The sequence below is a fragment of the Filicampus tigris genome, chromosome 13 (assembly GCF_054856515.1).
Source record: "Filicampus tigris isolate MCC_2025a chromosome 13, RoL_Ftig_1.0, whole genome shotgun sequence".
Classification (NCBI taxonomy): domain Eukaryota; kingdom Metazoa; phylum Chordata; class Actinopteri; order Syngnathiformes; family Syngnathidae; genus Filicampus; species Filicampus tigris.
The window spans coordinates 12,775,080-12,789,017 of record NC_141229.1 but is presented as its reverse complement, the minus strand read 5'-3'; positions in this window follow the sequence as shown (position 1 = coordinate 12,789,017).

The following is a 13,938-nucleotide window of genomic DNA, read 5'->3' as shown; positions in this document are numbered from 1 at the left end:
ACAGAAGGAACCTGGAACAGAATAACCCTATTCTCTTTCTATGGGAAAAAATGTATTGGAAAATCCAAACAACTCTAAAGGAGGCCCAGAACGGATTGCTTTAAGCCATAGATGTTCCGTTGTTGTTGTTACATCAACAACCTACAGATTTTCACATGTTCGTGAGAAAGTAGGTCTCCTAGAGGCAACGAGTGTGAAATTGAGTGAAAATTAAGCGTAAAAATTAGATCGTGACTAAGTGGCTGGAAACAGCCTCCTCTGGTTGCTCCATTACATGGAAAGAGTTGAACAAAGGGCACGGTCAGGAAAAAGAGTCATGCACTTCCAGATTAAAACTGTGTTGCTTGTTTTTTCTTTATTCGACAAGAATGCAACATGAAGGGATTTACTCCTATGTAATGTTACAATAATGTAATTATTGTCATATAGACAATAGTTGTTATGAGGAAGAGTAGAAGTAGAAGAGTAGAGACAGCCCTACAAATAGTCTGATTTCAGCAGGCAATAAATTTAATTTTGGAATGGTTTTAAATTGTGGTAGAAAAAAGAACACAATAGATGTCCTGTAAGACCCTTTCTATTTGTTGTTTAAGTGTCACGGTTGCAAATGAACCAGAGCCCTAAATATAAGACTGTTTATCAGTTTTTACAGATGGATCCTAATGTTAAAGTGTAGGTTAACACAAACATATTGTTTTCAAGAATATTTTCTATGCAAACCCACTAGTTGAAACAAGGCATTCTGATACATATTGCGTTTGTGGAATAAGAGTTAATCCACCCGTTTCTAGCCATCTCCGGGGGCGGCCATTTTGTCACTTCTGTCGACTAAAAATGACATCACAACTGTCCAGGGCTCAGGTAACAGGCAATCACGGCTGACCTGTTTTCTGAAGCTGAGCCGTGATTGGTTGTTACGTGAGCCCTGAGCATTTGTGATGTCATTTTCAGTCGACAGAAGTGACAAAATGGCTGCCCCCTGAGATGCCTAAAAAGGGGTGGATTTTGCTACTTAACTCATATTCCACAAACACAATATCACAGAATGCTGTGTTTCAACTAGTGAGCCTGTTAGGAACTTGAGGTTGATTTCCACTTTAAAACCTGCAGTCTGTGTTAATTTGACATCAAATACCACATGTAAGAGCTGACATGGGTGGGTGTAAAATAAAACAAAATTCCCATTGCGCTTTTGCAGGTGATAGCCAGCGGGTGCCTAATTCATCGGAGTGAAATGAACGAATGAATGAATGAATGAATGAATGAATGAATGAATAGTTTACTTTCGGTTGTACGCATAATACAAAAAAGAAAAATACACAAATCATTTCAAATATCAGTTAACAACCGAAAAAAGGAATCACCTGTCCCATGAATCACCTAGAATTTCAATAGAACAAGATAAATAAATACTACACACTCACATTTTAATCTCTAATTTTACATTTTATCAATGGCCCTAAACACATCAATTATTTTACAGTTTAATTTTTTCTTAAACTTCAACAAAGAACAAAACAGCTTCAACGCATCATCAAGTCTATTCCACAATTTCACCCTCAAAACTGAAACACATCTGTATTTTATGTTGGTCCTCACTTTTCATGTTTCAAACATAAATAAATCTCTTAAATGATAATTTCCTTGTTTTAACTTAAAAAAAGGTCTGAATACCAACAGGTAGACTTTTATTTATGACACGAAAAGGGATTTCCAATGTCTTCAGATACACAATATCCATGAATTTTAAAATAACAGATCATCCTATGAATAATTTATTCACTGATTCTCTATAGCCAACCTTGTTAATTATTCTAATAGCCTTTTTTTTTTTTTTTAATAATAGCATCTATATTTGTTTTGGACACATTTCCCCAAATTTCAGTACAATATGTCGGGTGAGGCAACATGAGAAGAATACAATGCATGAAGAGCTTTCTTGTTTAACAAATCTTTTACTTTGTAGAAAACAGCCACTGATTTAGCCAGTTTAGTGTGTTTTATTTGTGGCTTCCAACACAGTTTATGATCAATAATGACTCCCAAAAACTTTATTTCAGTGACTCTCTCAATTTCAATACCATTTAGATTTTGTTTTATGCCATTGTTAAGGTGCATACCACCAAACACCATAAATTTTGTTTTATCTTCATTTAATGATAACTTATTACAATCAAACCATTGAAATGGAGCCCATTAATGACTCTTTGTTAACGGCCTTCTCACGGCAGCAGCACTTCTGAATGCAGCAACTAATGAACTCTTAATAGTGTTAAATCTAACAGCCTCTGAATGAATCCACTAACTGTTTTATGACGCTGTGGGCAGAGCCCTAATTGCGGACTTGTGGCAGAGCTCAGTCGCAGCGTTCCATGCGTTTAACAACCTGAACGGGGGGGGGGACGAGACTGTTGATGATGCTGCACTTCATTGTTCCCAAACACAGACAGAGTACACAAACAATTGCTGCTTTTACAATTGTAGCGAGCCATTAAGTTAATTCCTAGCACTTGGCCATTCCAGACATTCAGGCCACAGCAGATAACAAGACAATGTTAAGTTACAACTATGCAAGTAGACGGCAAACAAGTACTGTTTTATAGCTTTAAATAAACCTGAGTGTTGTCTTTTTTAGCATGTAGGATGCAATGAACCTTTACGGGCCACTCGTTAAAGTACTTTCTAATGTTACACGAAGACAATTGTTGAAGTGTATTAAAAGACAATTTGTTTTTGGGGACTTTCACTATCACTATCCAGCTATCCATTTTTATACCGCTTACCCTCACTAGTGAACTGGAGCCTATCCCAGCTGACAGAGCTCGGTAAGTTAAGGTACAGAATGAGCGGTTAACTTCTGTTTACAATTGCATGACAGTTAAGAATGTAAAAAAAAAATGAGACCATGCAATTCAACATTAAAAATTTAGTATTTGGGATTTGTTTTTCCGTTTTACTTTCTCCAGTGGTTACATACTTTTTACACCTGTAATGCTGTTTACGGAGTGGTTAAAGATCAGTGGTTAACATCTTTTTACAGTTTACGCACGCCAGTTAAAACTATAATAAAGTGAGGAACAACTGTGACACTAACAATTTTTGAATTTATCATTCAACACATCTGCTATTCATTGTTTAGTGTTTTTCTTTGTTTTCACGTTACCATAAAAGAGTAATGAGTTGTTTTATATTTGGCAGTAAAAGTGTTAATTGTTGTTGTTTGACTTTCAGCTTAGTCCCTTTTTTAATCAGGGGTCGCCACAGCGAGTTACTCGTGTGATATGTTTGGCACAGTTTTTACGCCAGATTCCCTTCCTGATGCAACCTACCCATGACAGTCGCTGGGGAACGGCGAATAGTGTAAAAAAAAAAATCATAATTTCTATTGCTATTAATTCTAATAAGCTAATCATCTTCACATTGCCTGAATGCAATTCCTTTATAGATTTGTAAGACAATTAAAGATAAGGTCAACCCCAAAATTTTCTTTACAATAATATGTTCTATGTAGCTCCTCTAGTCTAAACACAAAAGTCTGATTGATACTGTGTTTGTGGAATCTGAGTTAAATAGTAAAATCTACCTATTTTTGCCCTTCGCAAGGGGCGCCGATTTTGTCACTTGCTGTCAAGTGAAAATGACATCACAGACCCTCAGGGCTCAGGTAACAACCAATTATGGCTCAGCTTCAGAAAACAGGTGAGCCGTGATTGGTTGTTACCTGAGCCCTGAGTAACTGTGGTGTCATTCTCAGTCAACAGAAGAGACAAATGGCCGCCTTCTGAGTATGGCTGACAATGGGTGGATTTTGCTGTTTAACTCATATTCCACAAACGCAATATTAATCAGGCTGCCCTGTTTCGACTAGTGGAGACACAAAGAAAATATTATTGTAAAGAACATTTTGGGTTGACTAAAACACTACTTTAAAATGGCTATATGGTTAAAAAATGTTTACTGATTCTCTGTCCATCTTTAAAACTCATCTTAAAACACGTTGTTATTCTTTGGCTTTCGACTCAACATGAGACTCGGCATTGTTTTTGTGTTTCATTGAGTTTGCTTTTTTTATGTTATTCATTTATTGTTCGCCTGTCTTTGTTTTCATGTCTGATTTTTACTTTATGTACATCACTTTGTATGCAGCTGTGGTTGTTTTTAAAGGGCTCCATAAATAAAGTTGAGTTGAGTTAACTTCATTTTACACTTGTAAGGTAGTTCACAGAGTTATAATGGTACTGAAATTGCCTTACCAAACAATGAATGGACAAGTTATTTCTATTTCCATGATTTAATTAGAAACAAAGAGTATTTCTACATTTTCAAAAGAACAGATGTTAAGTGAAGTTACATTTAAAATATGTGTTTTGTCATTCTAAGCCATACAGTCTTAAAGCTAGAAATAGTAAGTGGTTTTGTCAGTTGAAAAGCATTAAAAGCAAGTAGCGAGAGCCATGGCAATTAAGCTTAGTAGATTCATTGCAATGGAAAATGGACAATAATTACAATTCTGGGCCTATTTTGAACATGCATCCCAGTAACCATTTATGGTTCGTTGGACAGAAAATGACTCAACTTTGTGGCTTTTGAAGATGTCGCAAAATCAAGACTCCACTTTATGCATTATGTGTGTAATTCTGTAACCCGGAGGGGGTTCACAGGATGTATTTCTAGTAGATTAACTGTGGAGGAGGAGGAAGTTCCCCTCTGGCTGGGGAGCAGGAGTCCCCCCCCTCCCCCCACCCCCAACTGAGAATGGGCCGAGGTGTGACGGAGGGGATTCCAGAGCACGCAACAAAAGGCACTTTGATTTGAACAGCAGTGGTAGACCTGCACACACGCGCGCGCACCCCAACACACACGCGCCCACGCACACACGCGCACACTCTTGATCCTCAACAGGCACTGCCCTCAGGTCCCAGCCAGTTGAAAGAGGGGGGAAACTCCAGATGCTCCACAGAAGTTGTGGGCTGTTGCGAGAAAGGGAAGAAAAAAAACAAGTTGGGGAAGAGTGGCTGGGAGGAGGAGGAGGAGGACACTAGTGGAAGGTTGGAATTATGTATGAAATGGAAACGTTTAGCAGCAGTGGTGAAGGCTTAAATTAATAGCAAGGCTATTGAGGGTTTTGGCTTGCGTGGAGGGGAGGACAGCGGCCAGGAAAGAGAGGAGCATGGGCGGGGTGAAAAAAGACAATCCCGAGCTAGGTCGGGTATGATGGATGGACTGCTGAGGAGCATCAAAAGAGGGGGGGTGGGGGGTGGTTTGTGTGTGTGCGTGCGTGTGTGGGTGGGGGGGGGGTATGCGTGCGTTTGGGGGGGTGGGGGTTGAAGAGGGGGTTGATCGGGAATGTGAGGCAGCAGCACATATGGGAATCTTGCGACCAGAACGTCTTGCACTAACACCACAGTGTGGCTGCAAGACTAATTTATCCAAACACAGACACTCGGTGAAGACTAAACACAGAACTGGTCTATTTTTAGGCTTCTTTTTTGTTTTTAGTTATACGTGCTATAAAGCTACTGCAGCTGGATAAACGGAGTAATTGAAGTGGAACCACAGCAAAAGCTGAATGACTTTTGAGTCATATTGTATGGAATTCAACAAACATTTTCAGGAAGGATATGACTGTGTCCAGAATACGGTGGTGCATTGAGATACGAGTGACCCAACTTATGAGTCTTTCGGGACGCAAGACTTTTTTTGCTTTGACTTTCGAGCACAAACTTGAGATATGAGCGCAGCTCACTTCACAACAAGCAACAGTTTAAATATTCAACAAACAATCATAAAAGAGCCTTCAAGCTATTTAATTGAAAAATATTACTTATATTCATAACATAAAATATCTCATGTGCTATTTTTCCTTATTAAAAAACTAAAACACATGAATAATAATGGAATTTATTTTTTCTTCAAAATGTTATTATTCAATATTCATTACAAAATATTCATAAGATAACGTTGTAAGCCTGCAAAAGTAATGACATAATAAACGGTGTGCCAGTAGTTTTTGAATGCTATTTTTCATTTGATTTATGAGTGAACTATATAGTCAGTCCACTACTGTATATAAAAATCCCTATACAGTGGTACCTCGACTTAGGAATTTAATATGTTCCATAGCTACGCTTTATCCCAAATAATGTGTATCTCAAATCATCTTTCCCATTGAAATGAATGCCATTAATCCACTCCTGAATGGTGGACTTATTTTACAGGTAACGGCATGAGGACAAAGGAGGAAGCCTTTATGAATATGGTGTCTCAGCGCTCTGAGCTTTGGGACACACAAGACTTGCCATACCGTTTTTACATTAGTACAAGTCAAAATGCTACTTAAAATAGTCTCTAAAGTTGTTATAGGGATCATAATGAGGGATCGTTTCTATTTATTAAAGAAAATACTGTCAAAACATTAACCACAATTCAAAAACTATGAAATTGTTACCCTACATTGATGGGGTGGATTCTTTTGGTTGTTTTTTACAGTATACATTTATTGAGTAGATTCTATAGTTGTTGTTCTTTTTACAGTGTTGCAATATTTTACTATTTTTTTCTACGTACCGCTTTGATGTAAAATGGTAGTGTAGGTATAAGTTACCCTTTATTTTATAACGCATTTACTGCCTAAAATAATCAGGTACATTTGACATGATTTTCATGGGTAATATTTACCACTCTCCAAAATCGTTTTTTTTACAGAATGTAAAAATAAGACTCCATTAGTGGTTCCTTGGGATTGTCACTGGATACTACTCTGTGCTGTCACACCTTTCAGAGGGCTCTGTGGCTTTCGTGGCAGGCATAAACCTTTGCACTGAGGTTAACTTGGGGGCTTTTAAAAACGATCCAACCCCCGCCCCCCCAGAACCTCTCGTCACACGCTGCTTGTTGCCTCCTTCAGGGCCTGCTAAAGCCATTATAGCTTTAAAAGAGATTGTATGGGCTCCAGGCAGACTGACAAATAGTTAGTTAGATATACAGACAGCGACCTGTATGTGCACTTAGAGGCGTCTGTGCTTGGAGGGTCAGGAGAGGGGACACACACACACACACACACACACACACACACACACAGCTGGTGAAAGTCTCGCTGCTCTACAGAGGCTCTCAGGTGTGACCGGACTGCCTCCAGACAGACAAGGAATTGTTCGGTATGACCAGACTTGAGTGAATATCTGCTCTATCTCTTCACTCACGCGGTCGCGAGCCACTCCGACACAAGCCAGATCTTTCCTCGGAGGAGCGGCTTTTGTTGCATATTTTTAACCTGAGCCAGGGTCAAGGCATTTGCCAAAGACCTGCATGACGCATCATTTCTCCCCGCAGCTGCGCTTGAAATATTTTCATGAGTAATTTTGCACTGGAATCAAAGAATGTACACTGAGCACATATGCATTGCAAATGAGGTTTTCAGAGAGAATGTTGGGGGATTTGCTTCTTAGCTCAGTCAAACATCTTTCACCCTCAACTAACAGTTGCCTCTTTTACGCAACTGGAAAAGCTGTCATTTTGCAGCTCTTATTTTTCTACATGGAGGGGATGAAGTCCATCCATTCATACATTTTCTTCATTAACGGGGCGGCAGTAGGCCATCTGTAAGGACTTTGGCTTTTGAACCAGAGGATTACGGTTCTAGTCGCGCTGCGGACAACATGTACAAATGCCTACTAGTAGTTGTTGGAGAGATGCTAGCCTGCTCCAGGGTACTGTTGAGGTGCCCTTGAGCAAGGCACGCTTGTCTTCTTTTATTATATCCTCCATAATCAAACAACATTTTTACATGTTCCTCTACTTTAATAATTAATGTGCCACTGCCTCTTTTAAGTTTTACTCGCGCCTTTGACTCTCACTTTTTTTGGTTGATGTCCATGGGGAGGGGCACACTGTATCACCATAATTAACAGGAGGACATTGTTTTGTGCTGTTATTGTCAGGTTTTGTCATTGAGACGATTAAATGCAACAGGCACATGGAATCCTGCTGTGCGTCGTCAATATTCTTAAACACAACGCAGTCGGACACCACCGGTTACGCTGTGTAAAAGGCAAAAGTGGAAAGATTCCATGTCTTTTATTCTGGCAGAATGTGTGAAAAGAGGCTTATGATACAATTTCTTCCCCGCATTCCATGCTGGTGTAATTTAAACAGAACAGTGTCATTGGGGAAAAAAAGGGTTTTACATGCAGTGTGAACGGAGCTAATGTTACAATGTTAAACTTGCATAAGAGGCCCTAATGTCCCCTCTATGCTCACACATATGCACAAATGAACATACACGTGACCGTGCACACGCATGCACGCACACACGCACACACACGCACACACACACACACACACACATATGCAACTCTTCCCTAAAATTGCTGATGGCTTGTTTTCATGAACATATATTATTTCCAGATGGAGGTCATGAATAAAACTCGACGGAAACAAGTTGGGTGAAACTGGAAACCTAAAAAAAACAGAAACGGGGGTCTTCAGTGTTGGGAAAAAAAACATACTTTCTCCTTCTCCTCCCCCCTTCTCTTTCCCTGAACCTTAAAAAAAGAGCTTGTTGTCAATTACACGGTTAAAAAAACACAGAGGAACACTGTGCCACACACAAACAGCAGGGCCATGTTCTGACGAAAGGTTTGACAGCCTTGCAAAAATGAAAACTTCCACAAAAAGCGACTTTCGTATCGAAAACAGAGAAAGGCTTGAAGCAGCTGAAGCTTAAAAGCTCCGTGCGCATTTCTAACTGAATAAATACTGCCAGGAGAAAAAGGAATACTTTCAGATTCAACTTGGAATGTAAAAATAAGACTCCATTAGAACCCGAACTACACTAAGAATTTATAGAGTGGGCGAAAAGTAGGGTACAGTTACATTATTTAATGAACTTATTTAAGGAAGGAAGGAAAGAATTAAGGAGGGAAGTAGCGTGGAAGGAAGAAAGGAAACAAGGACATGAAAAGAAGGGGTGATGTTGATGCGGAAGCAAGGGAGGACAGAAGGACACAAAGCAAGATGTTTTGGAAGGCAGAAAGGATGGATGAAAGAGGAAAGGGACAAAGGAATGAAGAAGGAAGATGGCAACAAAGGACAAGGGAAGGAAACAAGGAAGTATGGAAGAAGGAAAGGAAAAAAGAAGGGATGTTGGTATGAAGGAAAGATAGAAGTAAGAAAGGAAGGACATTCTCATTCTAATCATCAGAGGATGGTATGAAAAGGAGAGAGGGAGGACCCTAAATTGAAAGCTTAACCCTTTTTTAAAACCCTCACGCTAGCTTGAAACCATGACTTGAAACCCTAAAGCCTAACACAAGCTCAAAACCCTACTTTTGGCCCACCCTGTAGATCATTTTGCTAATTCACAAATAAAAGTGTAAAGTGCAAAGCTGCAACTGTGATGACGTCGCTCCGTATGAGAACAATATGAAAGTGTGCAGAGTGCAGCATGCACGCTAAGACAGAACATCCATTAAGTCGGTCCCAAAAGGACAGCCAAAACAAACCAGACGCCAGAAATTTTCTTCTTTCTGCTGATGTGGAGGAGGATGAACCGCAGCTGCACGCTTCCATAAATCACCTCTTATTACTGGAAGAAAGATCAGCATGCTTTTTTTTTTTTTTTAATTTTTAAAGAAATGCTTCACATTTCTCTGAGAACATGAGGCGAAAAACATCAGATGTGCCCATAAAGACAAAAGACGGTCAGCAAGCCTCTCTTTCATCTGAAGTTTATGCATCTAGTAGCAATTATGTCCGCTAATAAAAACACATTCAGCTATATTGGGCGTTTTCCCACTAAGGCAGGACTCCAGAATGGCCCTAAATGGTTGCATCTTTCCCGAAAATTTGAGACTGTGCAAGTAAATTTTTCAGCGGCTGGCGCCTGTGCTGTCAATAAATTTGGAGATGCGTTTTTTTATTTACTTTACTATTCTTGGATATTTTTACTGACAAACTTCGGCTCAATACTTCCGCCCATGTATCCTTAGTATAGTGAAAATTAATACAAATGTGAAAATTTACATCTCAAGTTGATTTATGATTTGTGTACACCCCTTTAGGTAAGTTAGTTAGGTAAGTTCCCTGTTTCATTCTTAAAGCGGGACTCACCCCCTAATCAACTTTTTTCTTTTTTTTTTTTTGCTGATAAACTGTATAAATGGGTGTCTACTAATGCATGCACTAATGTGGGTCATTATTTTGATATTTTAGTGCATGTTTGTAGGAATCTTGAATTTGGGGCCAAAACCGTCTGTGTGAAGCCATCTACAGGTTAAACATTGCACTGCATGAAAATTTGGCTTTCTGTCCTCTGATTTGACTAGCAAGGAATCCCGACGTCACTTCCAGAATCTTGACGTAGTCACTCTGGCACCGTGTGGTATACCATTGGCTCAGTCTTGTACATGCCTTCATAATGAGTTTGAGATGGAATAGTAAAGTTTGCGAACATCTTTACATTGATTTTCAGGCTAGCATAGCATTTGGTTAGTTCATTTTGCATAGCTTGTCATAGCATTGAAATTATTTCGCAATTTGTCACTGCTGCTGTCAATCTCAGCCAGACCATGGCCAACACTCTCCCACCCGAATATGAGCATATTTGGGGTTTTGCACATTTACATGGCCTTTCAAAACTCGAACACTTCAATATTTGGGTTTTGAAAGGATCATTGACTGCATGTAAACATAGTCACTGTTGGCATTAAACGTACTTACCTGATTCTGACTTTTAGGTCCAGGTCCGCATCAGTTCTAAGTCAGTTGCTAGGCGCCGGCTGCTGAACATTTGTCAAATATGGAGATTGTGGCTTTCATGAATCATCGATGCTGATATCACACCAGCCAGATTTCCAGTCCATACATCCGTGTTTGTTCTGAACACAAGGTCAGCTTTTACACTTAGCGAAGTTACAAAACACATCTTATAGTACATAACTTTATTTTCTGTTTACTTTTTACTTCAGTTCTTTTCACTGACACATATTTCGAATATACTGCATATATTTATATTCTGTATATCAGTATATACTAAAAAATATAAATATATATATCTCACATTGTGCCCTGTGACTGGCTGGCGACCAGTTCGGGGTGTAGTCTGCCTTCGCCCATTGACGGCTGGGATAGGCTCCAGCAACTCCCCGCGACCCTATATAGGATAAGCGGTTTGGAAGATGACATGACATGACATATCTCACATTGAACATCATTCGGTTGTTGCCATAGTCTTATATTAAACGTATGTTCACCTCAGAAATGTAGTATTCTGCTGACTCCCACCAAGCTAAACGCTATCTAGCCTTGTGGCTAATGTTAGGCAAAGTTAATGCTGTTTTAGCTAAACCAAGCCAAGCTGTCAGCTATTCCAGATCATGATGTAAAACCGTCTCAGTTTTACTTGTATTTATCTTCCCACACAGTTGGTGAGAGATGCCTGAATTTTGGAGGGATCACACCGTAAATTGTCATCGTGTCATGTCTTTGCTACTGCATCCAAAGTCCCTCTATAGTCTGCCAACTTTTTAGCCTTTGCTTTTATTCTCATATTTTTATCTTCATGAGCAATTAGGGAAAACTCCCCCAGTCTTGTTAATCTTATGCAACTACTCAACCAGTCCTTCTAGTTAGTTAAACTATTGTTGGTCCAGTATTCTTTTTATCTAATCAAAGCCTGCTTATCTTAATGTTAAACTGACTAATCAGCTGGCTTTGTCCAGACAGCAAGGGGCCAATGTAAGGCCAACGGAACCCTGGGGCCTTCCCACTGACGCCACCATAAAAGTGTAATTTGTGGACTGGACGGGCCTTTTTCACCTCAGTGAAACTTGTATTTTATTTTTTTTTAATAGTGATTAAGTTGTTTGACAGTTATTGTCAAGGCTTAAAATCCAGCAAGCCTTGCCCTTATCTCAACCTCAGGCCCATTCTTGTGCAAACACTGTGCCTTTGCCTTACAGTAACACCCTCTCACCATGAGAAAGAGCCAGTAGGTGTGCTCATTTACATTAGTATTAATTAAGGCCCATAATGAGCTCAGCATGACACGGCATTTCAATGCATTCCTAAACCATTGTGCAAACTCTGCGGAGCTCCGGAGCTTTGTGGGCCGAGCCCATTCAGATAGGCCGTGCGCTAGAGGTGCGGGGGTAAAGGACTTAAACACACACACACGAAACCACATAAGATCCCCCACCACCAAGTGTACGCACGTGCACACACACCCAAACACAGGTGTGAATGGGAGAAACAGGCTGCTACTTATAAACTCCAAAAAATAAAGATACAAATGAACACATCAGAAATTTAAGTACAAATTTATAAAATAAGACTCTGCAGTTACATTTAGTGCAGTGTAAAAAACAGAAGTGACTCATTTTCCATTGAAAATAATGGTATCACCCACAAGGTGCACTTAAAACTCTAAAAGCACAATCGTGTAAGAACAATTAGATTTGATCATGACACTGTTGACAAATTAAATAAACTCATTTACAAATGGATGTAAACAAACTGGAATGATCCAAAATTATTTTGCTGTAAATGCTCATAGCGATCTAGTGTCAGTTTACAGCGGCCTGTTTTTAACAAAACAAAAGAAAAAGTATTTCAAAGTGTTCAAATTTTTAAAATAGTGGTGTGTAAAAACTGAAAAATGTTCAAAAACTAAATTTTGCAGAAAAGTGTAGTAAAAAAATTAAAAACAAAGCGCTATTGTGGCATTTAACACAAAAAACATCCAGCATAGTCGCATTACTTTCATTCAGATATCACACAGGCCTTAAGCAGGTTCTTTCGTAAAGGAAAAAGAGCAGTTGGTACACATTTGAGAAGTGTTTCTTTACTAAGTGAAATCGACAACTACTGGCCTGGCATGTAGATATTGCATTTATCTACTTTTGAATAATGCAAATAAAACACATTTTCAGTTTGTCATGTCAACATAATCCCTGGCACCCCCCAAAAATATATGTATATATATAAATTCTTGTGGACCTGCAAAAATGACCCAAAAATGTTGCAATCTGCATGCCAAGCCAGCAGTTTGTGATGTCAGGCTGTAAAGAAAACTGCATATGCACACCAATTTGACATGGTTAATGTGTCCTCGCTGAATAAATTAACAGCGTAGTATAATCTACACTTTGCTGGAGAAGGCATAAATGCTAAAATATCACTTAAGTCCAATAGTTCTTTGCTTGCTTGTTTCCCATTTTTACAGACTACCATTTTCAAGGTCATTTGAAAACAGCTTTGCTTGGAAAACAGTTTTGGAATATTTGTAATTTCAGGCCCCAAAATGTCATTATCTCAAATGTCTGTTTGTTTAACTAGTTTAACTCTGTCTATGATTTGATTATGCATCCATCCATTATCCACTACGCTTATCCTCACAAGGGTTGTGGGAATGCTGAAGCCTATCCCAGCTGGCTTTGGCCAGTAGGCAGGGTACACCCTGAACTGATTTCCCGCCAATCGCAGAGCACACAGAGACAAACAAAAAACCCACGCAGGTACGGGGTTATATACATATATCTATATCTATATATATATATATCTATCTATATCTATCTCTCTCTCTCTATATAATATATATATATATATATATATATATATATATATATATATATATATATATATATAGAGAGAGAGAGAGAGAGAGAGAGAGAGAGAGAGAGAGAGAGAGAGAGAGAGAGAGAGAGAGAGAGAGAGAGAGAGAGAGAGAGAGAGAGAGAGAGAGAGAGAGAGATAGATAGATAGATAGATAGATAGATAGATAGATAGATAGATAGATAGATAGATAGATAGATAGATAGATAGATAGATAGATAGATAGATAGATAGATAGATAGATAGATAGATAGATAGATATAGGATAAGCGGTGTAGATAATGAATGGATGGATATATATATATATATATATATATATATATATAT